Source organism: Athene noctua, chromosome 8 (genome assembly GCF_965140245.1).
Source record: "Athene noctua chromosome 8, bAthNoc1.hap1.1, whole genome shotgun sequence".
Lineage (NCBI taxonomy): Eukaryota > Metazoa > Chordata > Aves > Strigiformes > Strigidae > Athene > Athene noctua.
In genome coordinates this window covers 30469563-30487403 of record NC_134044.1, presented here as the reverse complement: position 1 = coordinate 30487403, position 17841 = coordinate 30469563, and the positions used below count along the sequence as shown (strand labels likewise).

At 66.5% G+C, this 17841-nt stretch overlaps 1 long non-coding RNA gene across 1 annotated transcript; it reads right to left on the bottom strand.

Moving 5' to 3' along the window:
- Nucleotides 1-3908: 3908 nt before the first annotated feature.
- On the bottom strand, nucleotides 3909-7435 carry LOC141963305 (uncharacterized). The gene is made up of 4 exons (XR_012634077.1): nucleotides 7330-7435; nucleotides 6150-6266; nucleotides 5655-5802; nucleotides 3909-4241 (listed from the first exon to the last, which is right to left on the bottom strand). It is a non-coding gene; the product is annotated as an uncharacterized LOC141963305 (long non-coding RNA).
- Between the last annotated feature and the right edge of the window lie 10406 nt (nucleotides 7436-17841).

Sequence of the window (17841 nt, the reverse complement as noted above, 5' to 3'; positions counted from 1 at the left end):
GGCGTGCCGAAAGCGTCGGGGGCGTGCCGAAAGCGTCGGGGGCGTGCCGAAAGCGTCGGGGGCGTGCCGAAAGCGTCGGGGGCGTGCCGAAAGCGTCGGGGGCGTGCCGAAAGCGTCGGGGGCGTGCCGAAAGCGTCGGGGGCGTGCCGAAAGCGTCGGGGGCGTGCCGAAAGCGTCGGGGGCGTGCCGAAAGCGTCGGGGGCGTGCCGAAAGCGTCGGGGGCGTGCCGAAAGCGTCGGGGGCGTGCCGAAAGCGTCGGGGGCGTGCCGAAAGCGTCGGGGGCGTGCCGAAAGCGTCGGGGGCGTGCCGAAAGCGTCGGGGGCGTGCCGAAAGCGTCGGGGGCGTGCCGAAAGCGTCGGGGGCGTGCCGAAAGCGTCGGGGGCGTGCCGAAAGCGTCGGGGGCGTGCCGAAAGCGTCGGGGGCGTGCCGAAAGCGTCGGGGGCGTGCCGAAAGCGTCGGGGGCGTGCCGAAAGCGTCGGGGGCGTGCCGAAAGCGTCGGGGGCGTGCCGAAAGCGTCGGGGGCGTGCCGAAAGCGTCGGGGGCGTGCCGAAAGCGTCGGGGGCGTGCCGAAAGCGTCGGGGGCGTGCCGAAAGCGTCGGGGGCGTGCCGAAAGCGTCGGGGGCGTGCCGAAAGCGTCGGGGGCGTGCCGAAAGCGTCGGGGGCGTGCCGAAAGCGTCGGGGGCGTGCCGAAAGCGTCGGGGGCGTGCCGAAAGCGTCGGGGGCGTGCCGAAAGCGTCGGGGGCGTGCCGAAAGCGTCGGGGGCGTGCCGAAAGCGTCGGGGGCGTGCCGAAAGCGTCGGGGGCGTGCCGAAAGCGTCGGGGGCGTGCCGAAAGCGTCGGGGGCGTGCCGAAAGCGTCGGGGGCGTGCCGAAAGCGTCGGGGGCGTGCCGAAAGCGTCGGGGGCGTGCCGAAAGCGTCGGGGGCGTGCCGAAAGCGTCGGGGGCGTGCCGAAAGCGTCGGGGGCGTGCCGAAAGCGTCGGGGGCGTGCCGAAAGCGTCGGGGGCGTGCCGAAAGCGTCGGGGGCGTGCCGAAAGCGTCGGGGGCGTGCCGAAAGCGCCGGGGGCGTGCCGAAAGCGCCGGGGGCGTGCCGAAAGCGCCGGGGGCGTGCCGAAAGCGCCGGGGGCGTGCCGAAAGCGCCGGGGGCGTGCCGAAAGCGCCGGGGGCGTGCCGAAAGCGCCGGGGGCGTGCCGAAAGCGCCGGGGGCGTGCCGAAAGCGCCGGGGGCGTGCCGAAAGCGCCGGGGGCGTGCCGAAAGCGCCGGGGGCGTGCCGAAAGCGCCGGGGGCGTGCCGAAAGCGCCGGGGGCGTGCCGAAAGCGCCGGGGGCGTGCCGAAAGCGCCGGGGGCGTGCCGAAAGCGCCGGGGGCGTGCCGAAAGCGCCGGGGGCGTGCCGAAAGCCGAGATACAGGAGCAGGGGCGGCCTGAGCTCGGGCACAGCGTAGAGGCGGGATTACCAGGAGGGAGGGAAATGGGCAGGCAGGCACATGGAGCGGCAGACAGGCTCGCCGAGGATAACAATGCCTGGGAACTGGCCAGAGAAAGCTGTGGGCAAAAAGAGACCCCAAAGCCGATCTGAAACAAGAACTGAACAAGGAAAATAACAGCGCTAGGTTACAGGAGAGAAAGGGAGGATGAAACAAAGGAAGGAGAGAGAGCAGGACCAAGCATCTGGAAGAAAGAAAAAGGGAGAGCTAGAAGAAGACACAAGAGGGAGTGGGAGCAGGAACGAACGAGAGCAGAAGTACAGGGAAGAAAAAAACAACAAAAATCATAGCAGCATGGGATAGAGAGGGGGCCAGGGGACAGCCCAAAACGTCCAAGAGGGGCAACAGGGCCCGAGGGTCCGCGACTCACCGCAGCTGTCGCTCTCAGCGCTGCCAGGAAAAATTTGCCGATTCAGAGCCTTCTTTCTCCTTCTCTCCTCCCTTCCTTTTCTGGAGGTGCAGTCGCTCAGCTGCCCTCCACCTCAAAGAACACGCGGGTGTCTCTCGGCTCTTACAAAACGCAGCTTCCTGCACGTGTGGCCTCGCTCGCACGCTGCGCGGCCGTACCGCGCTCTGGGTGACGCGCACGGACCCTGATCGCACGCTGGCGGTCCGGCCCGCTGCGGACTGTACAGAGGGCTCCTGCCTCGCCCAGAGAGGCAGGCTCTCTCTTCCTGCAGTGGAAGGCAGCTGCTGCCCACATGCCCTTGATTTTCTTCTTTCCCTTTCTCAGGCCTCTCCAGCTTCAGCTGTGACAGCTCCTGTCCACAGCCAGAAAACGTCCCAGGGGCCTGTCCCTTCTCACCTCTCTGCTGAGAGGAGCACAAGGGCAGGCAGAGAACCCCACACAGTTCTGAAGTGGGTCCAGTCGACAGCATCCCCAGGGAAGGAACAGGCAAGCGCGGCCCCGGTGAGGCCTCTGGGAGAAGGTGAAGTGACTGCCGTTATTACCGTAGATCGCCCCTGGCCGGAGCCCCCCTTCCACAGGGGCTCCAGCGGAGGCGCCAAGGGCCGGCTTGCCGCCATCCCCGCGGGGCTCGGGGGTGACCTGGGGCTACGGGACGGGATTCAGGGTGAGGTGCGAGACCTGGGGCCAGGACACGGTGCGGGCGAGGCCAGTGCCAGCTCAAGGGGAGCTCTGGCAAGCTGGGGAGGCACCCAGCACCAACCCCCGGGGGACACCCATCTTATTCCCCTCTGCCTTTGTCCCAGCTCTCGGGTAACTCCCTGGGGCTCCCCCGGCCCGGATCACCTCCAGCAGAGCGGAGGCCTGACACAGCAGGCGGTGTGAAGCTTCCTGCCCCACCGCTGCCATGTGGCCAGCGGGCAGGAGGGGCCCCCACACCTGCCAAAGGGGCGGACCGGCCTCACTGGCGGCCTCGGCCCTCGCCCACCCCCAGGAATCACGCCCAGCAAGCCTCACGCTGCAGCAGCAGGAAGGCGGCTCTGGCGGTGCCGCACACCTGTGTGGGGCCGGCGCTGCAGTCCTGCCCTTCGCGCACCGAGCGCCCGCCGGCAGCGTGACGTGGGGCGGCGGCAGCATTTCCTTACCAGGAGGGGGCACCGAGCGTGGCCGCACCCCCCCACGGGCATCGGAGCATCGCACCGACGTTGCTGGCGGGCGGCAGCGTGGGGCACGGGGCCACCTCTGTGTCGCCCACCGACAGCGCCGTGTGGCGTTTGCCAGGCAGCGGCGGTTAGCGCGGGCGAGCGCCACCCCCCGCGCGAGCGGCGGCCGAGCGGCACGTCAATGCGCACACGCTCTCGAGGAACGGGCACGACGCTTGGTGGGGAGCAGCTGGAAGCCCCCGGGAATCCACGTGAAAGCGGCAACAAAACTATCCCTCGTGCTGCGCCACAGGGGCCGCGGCGGTAGCGAGGACTGCGCCGCGCTACGGGCGCCCACGAGCGGTGCAGCTGCCTGGCAGCCGAGTCTGCAGAACCTACAGCTCCTGGCACGCGCTGGCCAACGCGGCACGGCCGCCTGCACGCCAAGCGCTGTAAGACCCCGCATCCCAGCGTGACCCAGGGAACCAACGCGGCTGGCCAGAAACCCCACACGCCAGGACCACAGCTCCCGCTGGGTTGCGAGAGGCAGTTTTCTCTGCTTTCTGACCCTGCAGCAACACCGTTGCTCACCCCTCCGAACCCCCACCAATGCACCCAGAAGCCTCACCACCGGCTCGGGGCAGCCCCTGCCACCACCTCCAACACTGCCACCCTGCAGGCACCGCCATCCTCCCCAGGAGCTGCCAGCTGATGGCACGGCTCCACTCACCTTCTCCCTCGGTGCAGCCAGGGCCCAGCAATGCTCAGCGACTGCTCTGCTCCTCCCTTGGTTGACACCGACCCCTCCGACGGCTGCCTTGCTCTTAACAGCAGCACCCGCCCCTCCACCCGGAGCAAGCCCTTTACAGGGAGGGGCCGCTGCCATCAGCCTCACTGCCCACACCTGGGGCCCCTCCAGCCCCAGCCCACAGCTGGAGGCCATCACCCACCCCCACAGAGCATCATCACCCCTCCCAGCCCCTCACCTGGGGCAAAGGAAGCACAAAAGGCAGCCGGCAGACAGCAAGTGTTTATTCAGTCACACACAGAACAAGTCCCAGAAGGGAGTGAGTCTGCTCCGGGGCTCAGGGCCCCTAATGCTGCCCCTGCCCCTGGCACACCTTGGCGCTTGTTCCCGGAGCCACGCTCCTCAGTCCAGCCGGGAACAGTCAGTCGGTTCCTGGAGCAACAAGCTGCAGGGCAGAGCTGGAAACTGCCAAACATGAGGAGCAAGATGCAGGACACAAGAAGACAGAAGAAAGGTGGCAGCTAGCTGACTAGTACAGGGGTAGAGAGAAAACAAGAGATGAGCAATGGGGCGGTGAGAGGATGGGGACAGGGAACCCAGCGTGGATATGCAGAAAAAAAAGCAGCAGGGAGAGAAGAAAACAGGCAGCAGAAAGAAGGAGCAGGATCAGGACAGAAACCAACAAAGAAGGACGAGGAGCAGCATAGAGATGCAGAAAAAAAAAAGCTGGGATGGGTGGCACAACAGACATGGAGGGGAAAAAAAAAAAGGGGGGGAGCAGGGAGCTAGACCAAGCAAGATGGAAGAAAGACCAAAAAGCTCCAGAGAACAGGGCACAGAGGGAGGAAAAAGCAACAGCGATGGGGAGTCAGGACAGCAAACCATGGGAAGGAACACAAAACAAATCACATCGCTACATGTGACAGGGCAGAGAAGGAAGAATTAGGAAACAGGGACAGAGACACAGAAAAAAAGAGACCTGGAGCCAAAAACTAATCCTGATGCATACAGAAAGAAGGGGGGTGGGGGTGGGGGGGTGTATTCTAAAACAGGGGAAACAGAGACAGAGAGATGGAGAAAAGACAAAAGCAACAGACTACAAGGCATCGAGAGAGGAATTACTGAATAGTAACAGAGCGCCAGCCAGAAACAGGCCACAAAGCAGCAAAGATCACAGGGGGTACGGGGCACAGAGGAAGGAATTAGCAAACTCGGCACAAGGAGCCAGACAGAGAGAGAGCGAGGCAAAAATTAAATGGTGAAAAGAGACAGACCGCAGGGCAGAGGGAGGAATTGATAAACAGGGACAGGGCACCCGACAGAGCATGATGGAGAACAGGGAAAAAAAAAAAATAGCAGCAAGCTACAGGGAAGAGGGAGGAATTAAAGACCAGTGACTGGAAGACAGACAGCGACACATGGAGAGAGAGAAGACAAAAGAGCGATGGGCAACAAGATGGATAGGGAGGAAATGAAAAACAGCAGAAGGGAGTCAGCCAGAGAGAAAGACACCGAGGAAAAAGGCCAGACAGTCTATGAGGGACGGAGGTAGGAATGAAAAACGGGGGACAGGGAGCAGGAAAGAGAGAGATGGAGATCGCAGGGAATAGCAGCGGGTGCAGGAAGAAGAAAGGGGCATCAATAGGAACAGGGAGCTGGACAGAGAGGGATGGAGAAAGGCAACAAGAGCGGCAGGGTACAGGGCAGAGAAAGGGAAGACCTACAAGATGGGGACAGGGAGATGCTCCAAGCAAGACGGAAGATACAGGTGAGCAAAAAAAGTTGAGCAGCACCAGAAAGAGAGGAGTCTAGGAGAAAGACAGGGAGGGACCAGGCCACACAAGAGGGATGAGAGGGGCCCAAGAGCTCGGGACTTACTGCAGTTCTCCGCGCTGCCAGGAGAATTTGACAGGTCAGACTCCTCCTTCTGTTTGCCTTCTCCCTTCCTCTTCTACAGCTCCAGGTGCCTGGCTGTCCTCCACTTATGAGAAGATGTAGGTGTCTCACAGCTCTTACGAGATGAGGCCTGCTAGACACAGAACCTCATTCAATCACACACTACGTGCAGGAGTAGGACAGAGGAAAGAGAGAGAAACCGAGAAGTGAGGAGCAGAACGGAAGGATCGAGAGAGAAATGGACTGAGGAGTGATGCAAAAGGTACAGAACAAGCAGTCAGAAGTGCAGACAGAAAAAGAAAAGGGAGCAGCAAGACAAGAGAGAGAAAGTGAGAGAGGAAGGGGGAGCAAGGCAGAAGAAAAGAAAGAAAAGATATAGAGAAGAAAAAAAAATAATCACAGCATGGGAAAGAGAAGGGCGGGAAGGGACTGGGACATACAAGGGGGGCGACAGGGCCCCGAGGGCCCGGGACTCACCGCGGCTCTCGCTCCCGGCACTGCCGGGAGAACTGGACAGGTCAGATGCTTCTTTCTCCTTCCTTCCTCCTGCCCCTCCTCTTCTTCTGAAACTCCACTCGCCCGGCTGACCTCCCCCTAAAAGAATACGCGGGTGTCTCTCGGCTCTTACAAGACGTGGCTTCCGACACACGCAGCCTCGCTCGCTCGCTCGCTCCGCGGCCGTTCCGCGCCTGGGTCCGGCCCGCTGCGGACTGTGCAGAGGGCTCCTCGCTCACCCGGAGAGGCAGGCGCTCTCCCCCTGCAGGGCGAGGCGGCTGCTGCCCACATGCCCTTGACGTTCTCCTTCCTTCCCTTTCTCCGGCCCCTCCAGCTCCAGCCGCGGCGGCTCCCGCCCCGCTGCCCACGGCCGGGAAGGCTCGGCTCCGCCCGTCCCTTCTGGCCCCCGAGCCGTGAGAAGCGCCAGGCCGGGCAGAGACACCCCACGCCAGCCCGAGCTGGGCGCAGCCGGCGGCATCCCCGGGGCAGGAACGGACACGCGCGGCCCCAGCGCGGCCTCGGGAGGGGGCACGGAGGCGGCAGGGACCCTTATTGCCGCGGACCGGCCCGGCCGCAGCCCCAACACTCACCTCCGCCGCGCACGCGCACTCCCGGGAGACGCCGCGGCCGCGCATGCGCACCCCCGGGCCGGGGGGCACACCGCGTCTCGGGGAGCCGCGGGCAGCCCGCGGGAAACCGCCACAAAACCGCGTCTCGGGCCGCGCCGGTACCGAGGGCTGTGCCGTGCCGCGCGCGCCCGCCAGCGCCGCAGCTGCGGGGAACCGAGAGCGCAGAAACTGCAGCTCCCGGCGTGCCCCGGGGAGCCAACATGGCCGACCGGAAGCCCCCTGCACGTGACTACGGCTCCCGCCGCGCCGCCCGCGCACCCGGAAGCCCGGCCGAGCGCATCCCCGCGCGGCTCCGGGCAGCGCCGCCGCCGCCCGGCCCCGACGCGGAGCGGCCTCCGCCCCCGGTCCCGCCGCACCTTTCCCCGCAGCCGCCCGGCCCCGCTCCTGCCTCGGCTCGCACCGGCTCCTCCTCCAGCACCGGCCCCGGACAGGGAGGGGTCGCTGCCTGCAGCCTCCCTGCCCGCCCCTGCGGCTCCTCCGGCCCGGCCCACGCTCCCCCCCCCCCCCCCCCCGGTAACTATAGCGACCAGCACCGTTAATAAACGCCGGAGGTGCCCGTCGCTCCTCCGAGCTCGCGCTCTATGGGCCGCCGGTCCTCCGGTCGCGGGGCCGCCGCCGCGCACGCGCACTCCGGGGGCCGCCCGGCGCAGTCGCACGCCGCAGGTCGCCTCTCCCCGCCGGGGGAACCTTCCCCGGCCAGCGGGAGCAGCCGCTGGGCGAGACCGCTCCGGTGCGCGGGCCGACGGGACCGACGCTGCCAAATCTTATAACCCCCCGGAGCGGGAGGAGCTCCGGCACGGCCGCAGCGCAGGGCAGCGCAGTCTCGCCTTGTGACCCAGAACTCAGCGGGGTGACCGAAGTGTCGGTCAGAGCAGCCTCAGGGCTCTTTGGACGGGTGGAAGGGGGAGGAAAGCCTGTGACAACGCGACACGGGAGCGCAGAGTTGTTTTAAGGACGAAACAGCGTAACTTCGGTCCCTGGGAGACCAGTACAGTAACTATTAAAAGCACACGTAGTGTTAGATATTTTTCCTAAACTCACATTTATCCAATTTAGTTTTTCAAACCCTGGTGATAGCAGAAATAGTTTTTTAAAAAAACCCAGATAAATCCAGGAACATTTCTGCCCGCGTTCAGCCGCTCTTCTGGAGCGTACGCTAGGAGCTGGAGAACCCGAGCAAGCTGTCTGATTATATTTACGGCAGCTCTGGCCCCGACAGCTCCCCCGTCCGTCCCCTTGCCAGGAACTAGCGCCGCGGCGGCTACAGCTCAGCCCAAAGCCAAACCGACACCGACCTCGGCTCTGGAAAGCGCCACCTCATCTCCCCCCGTTTTGCTGATTAGGGATATCAATTCAACTCAGACACCGGAGTGAAAGGAGCAGGCGTATTTTATTAGAAATAACTAAATAACAGAAGAATATGGAAAACACGCAGTCAGGAAAGACGGAATAGTGCACTCACACAGACAGGAAAATACAGGGTAACGCATCAAATCCTGACTGCCTGAGAGAGAGGGAACAGCGGTTAAAAAAGATCCCTCAGCACCTGCACCCGTTGCCATCACCCAGACCCGCAGGCAGCCCCGGTTACAGCGAGGGTTTGCAGAGCCTTTCCCGGCAAGTGGGAAACCCTACGCGGTGCGTCCACCCGTAGGTGAGGCCTCCAAAGTCGCTGTGAGCGGGTCCACCCTTCTATACCCCAAAATCGGCAAGCCAGAAGAGCTGGCACCTTGGTTTGGAGCGGAAATATCTGGTTTCAATCTCACATTAGATTCCCCCGGAGCCTGGCCAGGGCTCAGGGGAGAAGCTAAGGGAGCTCCTCTGCTTACTCAGGCAGGCTAGGTGCAAGGGCTCACGTCAGGCCACAGGGCCAGACTACGGTCTCCACGACCCGGTTATTTTATCCCCACACAAAGAAAGATAAATGTACATTCAAGAGAGCCACGTCTTCCACACCTCTTTCACTAACGATGACATACTGAGTGAGCAGCTTCGGCTCAGGGCCTGTTGTTCAGGCTGCGATACTTCCACTTTTTACATCGGAATAGGTGGTTGGTTATCACTTAGTAAAATACCTGTGAGCACAATGGTTAACAGTTACAAAATACACAGGACTCGTCTACAAGTCAACTCTGGCTTGGCCCTATTGTCCAAGCCTTAGCGCTTCACCCCGAGAGTCCCCTTGCAAGCAGCCAGGACCAACACACGCCGCAAACATTCCAGCGGCTGCCAAAGGTTAAAATCCCACGCGCTGCCATGTGGCAGGCAGCGGTTAAAGCCGAGTTGGGCAGAAAAGGAGCTAAATGGGGAACATGCAGTTGGAGAAAGCATCTGATTGAGTACTTGCTCACGAGGCAAAGAAAACATCCCCAAAGGGGCAGGGACGCTTGAGGCGACCACAGCCCAGGTGACAGGGAGATCCCCTGCCCAGGAGGGCTTTCTCTCGCCTCTTTGTCGGACCGCTGCCGCTACTCCTCCCGCTCGCTCTTGCCTCGCAGGTCCTTCTGCACGCGGTGGATGTCTCTCCCTTCTTCTCCACGACCAACTGCTGCAAGAGCGGGAGAATGCCATCAGGTCTGAGAGCGACGACGGTCCTGGGTGAGAGCTGGCCACAGCACCACCTGAACACCGGCCGCCCTCACACAGCCCTATACCCCCGCCCCCCCCCAAAAAAATTAAAAATCGGCTTTTCTTACCCAATCGGTGCTCCGGTGCTGCCGGACGTGGAGTCGCGGCGGGCGCTGGAGCTGGGCTCGGAGTCGGGCACTCTGGGCAAACGGAGCTGGGCATGCAGAGCGGCGGCCACCGAGGCTGCGCCCCTGCTTACAGGGGGCTCGAGCCGCTGCCGGGACTGCAAAGTGCCCGGGACTGCAGGGCACGGGCCAGGCCCCGACTTACAGGGCAGCCCCGGTCCCAAAGGCCCACGAGGCCCCTCCTCTCCGCTACAGGGGCGCCCTGACCCGCACCCCGCTAACAGGGCCGCCGCCCCACACAAGGCGCCAGCCAAGCACTATCGAGAGTGCTGGGCGCTGTCTGCCCTGAAGGCAGGTGAATCGGCAGCAGCGGCCCTTTCCCAAGAGGTTCTGGGGGCTGGGGAAGCAGAACTTCCCGAGGGGGGTTCCTCATCGCTTGGGAGAAGCTGCCGCGTCACTGCGGAGCAGCTGGTTGCAAGGGGCTGGCGGCTGAGGCCCACCCGTGCTGCCTGTCCCCCTAAATCTCCCCCTGCCCTGCCGTACCCCTGTCCCCTCTCCCTCTATGCTTTAAGCCCCCAGGCCGCCGGGCACCACCAGGTGAGAAAATGGGGTCTGAGGCGGCTCAGGCCGGGGCAGGGGGCAGGAGGGAGGAGGGAGGGCCGGGGGCCAGAGCACGCTGAGGGAAGGTCCCTCAGGCGGCCGGCTTCCCCGTCGTCCAGGCAGAGGAGCTGGCGCCCGACCGCGCCGTCCTTCCAGGCACCAGCTCCCGGAGAAGGAAGAAGGAAGAGGCATCCGTGGCCTGCGGAAGAAACTACGAGGCGAGGGCAAGCGAGAGGAGGAGCGGCACGCTGAAACCGGGGAAAGAGAAAGGGGCTGCGGGCAAAGGGCCCTCCCTGTCACCACGGCTGCTGTGGGACAAGAGCATCCTGGGCGCTTTTGGGAGGGTCTCGAGGACTCTGGGGCAGGTACTTGGCTCAGGGCCGTTCCCTGCGTTTCTAGAGGCTACCGCGGTTCTCGGTGAAGGGGACACAACTGCCGAGCCTTTGCCCTCGAAGGCCGGGGGCCGCAGACGCCCGCTCGCTACCCGCTCCTCCTGCCGAGGGCGGGGGACGGGCACAACCCTGCTTACAGGGCCGTCGGGTCAGAGGGCTCCACGGCTCGTGGCACTCGCCCCGAGTACGGGGCCGGCACGCTGGCAGGTCGCCAGCAGGACAGGCAGCCACCCAGGCCCAGAGAGCGGGCGGGTCACGCGTCGGCCGTGCTACGACCGCGCGGCTTGGCTCCGTCCTTGGAAAGGAGGGGCCAGCCGGGACTCGCCCTCCGCTCGCGGGCTCAGCGGGGACCGACCCCCTGTTGCTGCACAGAGCCCCTCTTTCCCTCCCGGGAAGTTTAAGCTAAGTACGCTGCAGCGATTTCAACAGGGGCCTAAACAAGAAGCTCCTTCACTCGCTCACTCGCACCGACGCGGACACAGGCAGGCACACGGACACGGACAGGGGGAAAGAAAACTTCCCAGGAGAGAGAGCGAGCTCTGTGCAGCCAATGTCTGGGGAGCCGTCCCCTCCCGCGAGCAAGAGAGCAGAGCCTCGGACCTGTCCCCCCGGACGCACGGAGCCCAGAGGGACTCAACGTGCCACGGGCCTTCGCGGGGGACCAAGGGACAAGTGCCGCGACGCGCCCCGACTCCAGGGGGTCACGCTGGCCAGGCCGCCAGCAGGCGGAAAGCCGCCAGGGCCGGGGAAACAGCCCTCCCCTGCCTACAGGGCGGGCTTGGGGGCCAGAGAGCCCCATTTGCCCCTCGGTGCGGGGACGGTGCCGCTCTCTCCTTACAGGGTCACCCCTCTCTCCGGGCAGCCAAACCGTCGGGGCAAGGGGGCAAAAGGCCAGAGACCCGAGCCCTGCTTACAGGGAGGTCACCTGGCGCAGCGCCGGCCAGGACACCAAAGGTGCCGGCAACGGTGCCGTGGGGAGGCCCCTTTGCCCTGAGCTCCCGCCTCTCCCCCCAGCCCTCTCTTCAGCCCGCCGCTCCTCCTCTCCCTCGCTCTGGCCTCGCAGCTCCTTCACGATGCCTTGTCTTGCTTCTCGAGGAGCTGGTGCTCGGAAGGAAGGCGCAGCCAGGCGCCAGCTCCCCCACCCGGAGGACAGAGCAGAGGCCCCGGCCCCGCTGCCAGGCCCCCCCCCGCGCCCAAGTTACAGGCCGGCCGGCCTGGCTGCGGCTCACCACCACGGCGCGCTTCAGGAGCTCCGCTTCCCGCCCCGGCCGCAGAGACGGCGCCGCTCACCCCCCTTAGAGGGTTGCCACCTGCCCGGCAGCCTGACCACGGGGTGACGTGGCAAAAGGCCGGCAAAAACCCAAAGACCCGAGCCCTGCTTACAGGGGGGTCACCCGGCACAAAGCCGGCCAGGGCACCGAAGGTCCTGGCGACACGCTGGTGCGACCACAGCCCCGGTGACGGGGAGGTCCCTTTGCCCAGAGCGCCCTTCTCCTGCCTCCTCTTGCTGCCCAGACTTCCTCCGCTCTTGGCCTGCAGCGGTACAGGACGGAGACCTCCACGCCGCTCCGCCGCCTGCTGCAAGGGCAGGAGGATGCCGTCAGGTCCGAGAGCGATGCTGGTCCCCGGCGAGAGCTGGCCACAGCACCACCCGAACCCCGGCCGCCCTCCCACCACCCACCCCGCGAAAAAACCTCGCAGATCGGCTTTCCTCACCCAGTCGGTGCTCCAGTGCTTCGTGCAGGGACCGTGACGGGCTCTCATCTGCAATGGGCTCCTGGCAGCGTCCGGCGGCTCCTGGCAGCGTCCGTCAGGGCCTGGACCCTCCTCAGCCCCTGAGGTGATGGCGGTCCCTCCTCATGCAGCTCCAGTCCCCCCCCATGCGCCCTGACGCAGGTCTGCTGCCCCTCCTAGGCGACGGCACTGGCCCCCCACCCTGCAGCAGCTTTGATCCCCTGCCAAGGTGGCTCCAATCCCTCGGCCCCGAGTCGATCCATTTCTTGCTGAGGCAGCGCCGACTTGCGCTCCCCTTTCCCTCAGGCGGCCGCTCTGCCCCTCACAGCGGCGCTTTGCCCAGAGCGCGCTTCTCTTTCTTCCGCTTGCTGCCCAGACTTCCTTCGCTGCTCCTCCTGCTAACCCTTGCCTTGCACGGCCTTCCGCATGCGGTGGATGTCTCTCCCTTCTCCACCACCAAGTGCTGCAAGAGCAGGAGGGTGCCGTCAGGCCTGAGAGGGACGACGGTCCCCGGCGAGAGCCTGACACGGCACCACCCGAACCCAGGCCGCCCTCCCACACCACTATTCCTCTATACCCCCTCCCAAAAAAAAACCTCACCGATCGGCTTTTCTTACCCAATCGGTGCTCCGGTGCTGCCACACGTGGAGTCGCGGTGGGCGCTGGAGCTGGGCTCGGAGTCGGGCACTCTGGGCAAATGGAGCTGGGCATGCAAAATGGCAGCCACCGAGGCTGCGCCCCTGCTTACAGGGGGCTCGAGCCGCTGCCGGGACTGCAAAGTGCCCGGGACTGCAGGGCACGGGCCAGGCCCCGACTTACAGGGCAGCCCCGGTCCCAAAGGCCCACGAGGCCCCTCCTCTCCGCTACAGGGGCGCCCTGACCCGCACCCCGCTAACAGGGCCGCCGCCCCACACAAGGCGCCAGCCAAGCACTATCGAGAGTGCTGGGCGCTGTCTGCCCTGAAGGCAGGTGAATCGGCAGCAGCGGCCCTTTCCCAAGAGGTTCTGGGGGCTGGGGAAGCAGAACTTCCCGAGGGGGGTTCCTCATCGCTTGGGAGAAGCTGCCGCGTCACTGCGGAGCAGCTGGTTGCAAGGGGCTGGCGGCTGAGGCCCACCCGTGCTGCCTGTCCCCCTAAATCTCCCCCTGCCCTGCCGTACCCCTGTCCCCTCTCCCTCTATGCTTTAAGCCCCCAGGCCGCCGGGCACCACCAGGTGAGAAAATGGGGTCTGAGGCGGCTCAGGCCGGGGCAGGGGGCAGGAGGGAGGAGGGAGGGCCGGGGGCCAGAGCACGCTGAGGGAAGGTCCCTCAGGCGGCCGGCTTCCCCGTCGTCCAGGCAGAGGAGCTGGCGCCCGACCGCGCCGTCCTTCCAGGCACCAGCTCCCGGAGAAGGAAGAAGGAAGAGGCATCCGTGGCCTGCGGAAGAAACTACGAGGCGAGGGCAAGCGAGAGGAGGAGCGGCACGCTGAAACCGGGGAAAGAGAAAGGGGCTGCGGGCAAAGGGCCCTCCCTGTCACCACGGCTGCTGTGGGACAAGAGCATCCTGGGCGCTTTTGGGAGGGTCTCGAGGACTCTGGGGCAGGTACTTGGCTCAGGGCCGTTCCCTGCGTTTCTAGAGGCTACCGCGGTTCTCGGTGAAGGGGACACAACTGCCGAGCCTTTGCCCTCGAAGGCCGGGGGCCGCAGACGCCCGCTCGCTACCCGCTCCTCCTGCCGAGGGCGGGGGACGGGCACAACCCTGCTTACAGGGCCGTCGGGTCAGAGGGCTCCACGGCTCGTGGCACTCGCCCCGAGTACGGGGCCGGCACGCTGGCAGGTCGCCAGCAGGACAGGCAGCCACCCAGGCCCAGAGAGCGGGCGGGTCACGCGTCGGCCGTGCTACGACCGCGCGGCTTGGCTCCGTCCTTGGAAAGGAGGGGCCAGCCGGGACTCGCCCTCCGCTCGCGGGCTCAGCGGGGACCGACCCCCTGTTGCTGCACAGAGCCCCTCTTTCCCTCCCGGGAAGTTTAAGCTAAGTACGCTGCAGCGATTTCAACAGGGGCCTAAACAAGAAGCTCCTTCACTCGCTCACTCGCACCGACGCGGACACAGGCAGGCACACGGACACGGACAGGGGGAAAGAAAACTTCCCAGGAGAGAGAGCGAGCTCTGTGCAGCCAATGTCTGGGGAGCCGTCCCCTCCCGCGAGCAAGAGAGCAGAGCCTCGGACCTGTCCCCCCGGACGCACGGAGCCCAGAGGGACTCAACGTGCCACGGGCCTTCGCGGGGGACCAAGGGACAAGTGCCGCGACGCGCCCCGACTCCAGGGGGTCACGCTGGCCAGGCCGCCAGCAGGCGGAAAGCCGCCAGGGCCGGGGAAACAGCCCTCCCCTGCCTACAGGGCGGGCTTGGGGGCCAGAGAGCCCCATTTGCCCCTCGGTGCGGGGACGGTGCCGCTCTCTCCTTACAGGGTCACCCCTCTCTCCGGGCAGCCAAACCGTCGGGGCAAGGGGGCAAAAGGCCAGAGACCCGAGCCCTGCTTACAGGGAGGTCACCCGGCGCAGCACCGGCCAGGACACCAAAGGTGCCGGCAACGGTGCCGTGGGGAGGCCCCTTTGCCCTGAGCTCCCGCCTCTCCCCCCAGCCCTCTCTTCAGCCCGCCGCTCCTCCTCTCCCTCGCTCTGGCCTCGCAGCTCCTTCACGATGCCTTGTCTTGCTTCTCGAGGAGCTGGTGCTCAGAAGGAAGGCGCAGCCAGGCGCCAGCTCCCCCACCCGGAGGACAGAGCAGAGGCCCCGGCCCCGCTGCCAGGCCCCCCCCCGCGCCCAAGTTACAGGCCGGCCGGCCTGGCTGCGGCTCACCACCACGGCGCGCTTTAGGGGCTCCGCTTCCCGCCCCGGCCGCAGAGACGGCGCCGCTCACCCCCCTTAGAGGGTTGCCACCTGCCCGGCAGCCTGACCACGGGGTGACGTGGCAAAAGGCCAGCAAAAACCCAAAGACCCGAGCCCTGCTTACAGGGGGGTCACCCGGCACAAAGCCGGCCAGGGCACCGAAGGTCCTGGCGACACGCTGGTGCGACCACAGCCCCGGTGACAGGGAGGTCCCTTTGCCCAGAGCGCCCTTCTCCTTCCTCCTCTTGCTGCCCAGACTTCCTCCGCGCCTCGTCCCACTCCCTCTTGGCCTGCAGCGGTACAGGACGGAGACCTCCACGCCGCTCCGCCGCCTGCTGCAAGGGCAGGAGGATGCCGTCAGGTCCGAGAGCGATGCTGGTCCCCGGCGAGAGCTGGCCACAGCACCACCCGAACCCCGGCCGCCCTCCCACCACCCACCCCGCGAAAAAGACTCACAGATTGGCTTTCCTCACCCAGTCCATGCTCCAGCACTTCCTGCAGGGATGTCTACGACGGGCGCTTTTCTCCTCCGGGCTCCTGGCCGCGTTCAGCGAGGCTTGGACCCTCCACCGCCCCTGAGGCGATGGCCGTCCCTCCTCAGGCAGCTCCAGTCCCCTCTCACCGGTCCTGAGGAAGCTCCGTTCCCCCACCCCCTGCCGTTGACGACACTCCCCCCCCCAGGGTGATGACACCACCCCACTTCCCCCCACCAGGCGACGACACTGCTCCCCCCCCCCACACAGACACAGAGGCGACGACACTGCTCCCCCCCCCCCGCCGAGGCGAGACACTGCTCCCCCCCCTCCCCCGCCGAGGCGACGACACTGCTCCCCCCCCTCCCCCGCCGAGGCGACGACACTGCTCCCCCCCCCTCCCCCGCCGAGGCGACGACACTGCTCCCCCCCCCTCCCCCACGCCGAGGTGACGACACTGCTCCCCCCCCCTCCCCCGCCGAGGCGACGACACTGCTCCCCCCCCTCCCCCGCCGAGGCGACGACACTGCTCCCCCCCCTCCCCCGCCGAGGCGACGACACTGCTCCCACCCCCTCCCCCGCCGAGGCGACGACACTGCTCCCCCCCCCTCCCCCGCCGAGGCGACGACACTGCTCCCCCCCCTCCCCCACGCCGAGGTGACGACACTGCTCCCCCCCCCCTCCCCCGCCGAGGCGACGACACTGCTCCCCCCCCCTCCCCCGCCGAGGCGACGACACTGCTCCCCCCCCCCGCCGAGGCGACGACACCGACCCCCTCTCCAAGGCGGCTCCCGTCCCGTCCCCCCCCCCCCCGTTCCCAAGTCGATCCGGTACTTCCCCAGGCAGGTTCGACTCCTGCTCGCCCCTTCCCCGGGCAGGTCCCCCTCAGGCGACCGCTCCGCCCCTCACAGCGGCGCTTTGTTCAGAGCGCCCTTCTCTTTCCTCTTGCTGCCCAGACTTCCTCCGCTGCTCCTCCCGCTCGCTCTTGCCTCGCAGGTCCTTCCACACGCAGTGGACATCTCTCCCTTCTCCGCCACCAGCTGCTGCAAGGGCAGGAGTGTGCCGTCAGGTCTGAGAAGGACGCCTGTCCCCGGCGAGAAGTGCCCACAGCACCACCCGAACCCCGGCCGCCCTCCAACCCCCCCTTCCCCCCCCGAAAAAAACCTCACAGATCGGCTTTTCTCACCAGAGTCGATGCTCCAGCACTTCCTGCAGGGACGACTGCGCCGGGCACTCGTCTGCTCCAGGCACCTTGCCGCGCCTGGCGGGTCCAGGACTCTCCTGAGCCCCTCAGACAATGGCGCTCGCCCCCCCACAGGCGACTCGGGTCCACCCCCGCCCGCCCCGAGCCGAGCCGACCCGATGAGGTCCCCGCCGAGGCGGCGCCGATCGCCGAGCAGCCTTTTCCGGGGGCGCCGCTCCCGCTCCTCTCAGGCGGCCGCGCGGCGCCTCACTGCTGCGCGCGCCGTTCCCGCCCTTCGCCTCAGGCGGCCGCGCGGCGCCTCACTGCTGCGCGCGCCGTTCCCGCCCTTCGCCTCAGGCGAAAGCTCCGCCCCTCACGTCGGCGCGCGGCGTTCCCGCCCGCCGAAAGCGTCGGGGGCGTGCCGAAAGCGTCGGGGGCGTGCCGAAAGCGTCGGGGGCGTGCCGAAAGCGTCGGGGGCGTGCCGAAAGCGTCGGGGGCGTGCCGAAAGCGTCGGGGGCGTGCCGAAAGCGTCGGGGGCGTGCCGAAAGCGTCGGGGGCGTGCCGAAAGCGTCGGGGGCGTGCCGAAAGCGTCGGGGGCGTGCCGAAAGCGTCGGGGGCGTGCCGAAAGCGTCGGGGGCGTGCCGAAAGCGTCGGGGGCGTGCCGAAAGCGTCGGGGGCGTGCCGAAAGCGTCGGGGGCGTGCCGAAAGCGTCGGGGGCGTGCCGAAAGCGTCGGGGGCGTGCCGAAAGCGTCGGGGGCGTGCCGAAAGCGTCGGGGGCGTGCCGAAAGCGTCGGGGGCGTGCCGAAAGCGTCGGGGGCGTGCCGAAAGCGTCGGGGGCGTGCCGAAAGCGTCGGGGGCGTGCCGAAAGCGTCGGGGGCGTGCCGAAAGCGTCGGGGGCGTGCCGAAAGCGTCGGGGGCGTGCCGAAAGCGTCGGGGGCGTGCCGAAAGCGTCGGGGGCGTGCCGAAAGCGTCGGGGGCGTGCCGAAAGCGTCGGGGGCGTGCCGAAAGCGTCGGGGGCGTGCCGAAAGCGTCGGGGGCGTGCCGAAAGCGTCGGGGGCGTGCCGAAAGCGTCGGGGGCGTGCCGAAAGCGTCGGGGGCGTGCCGA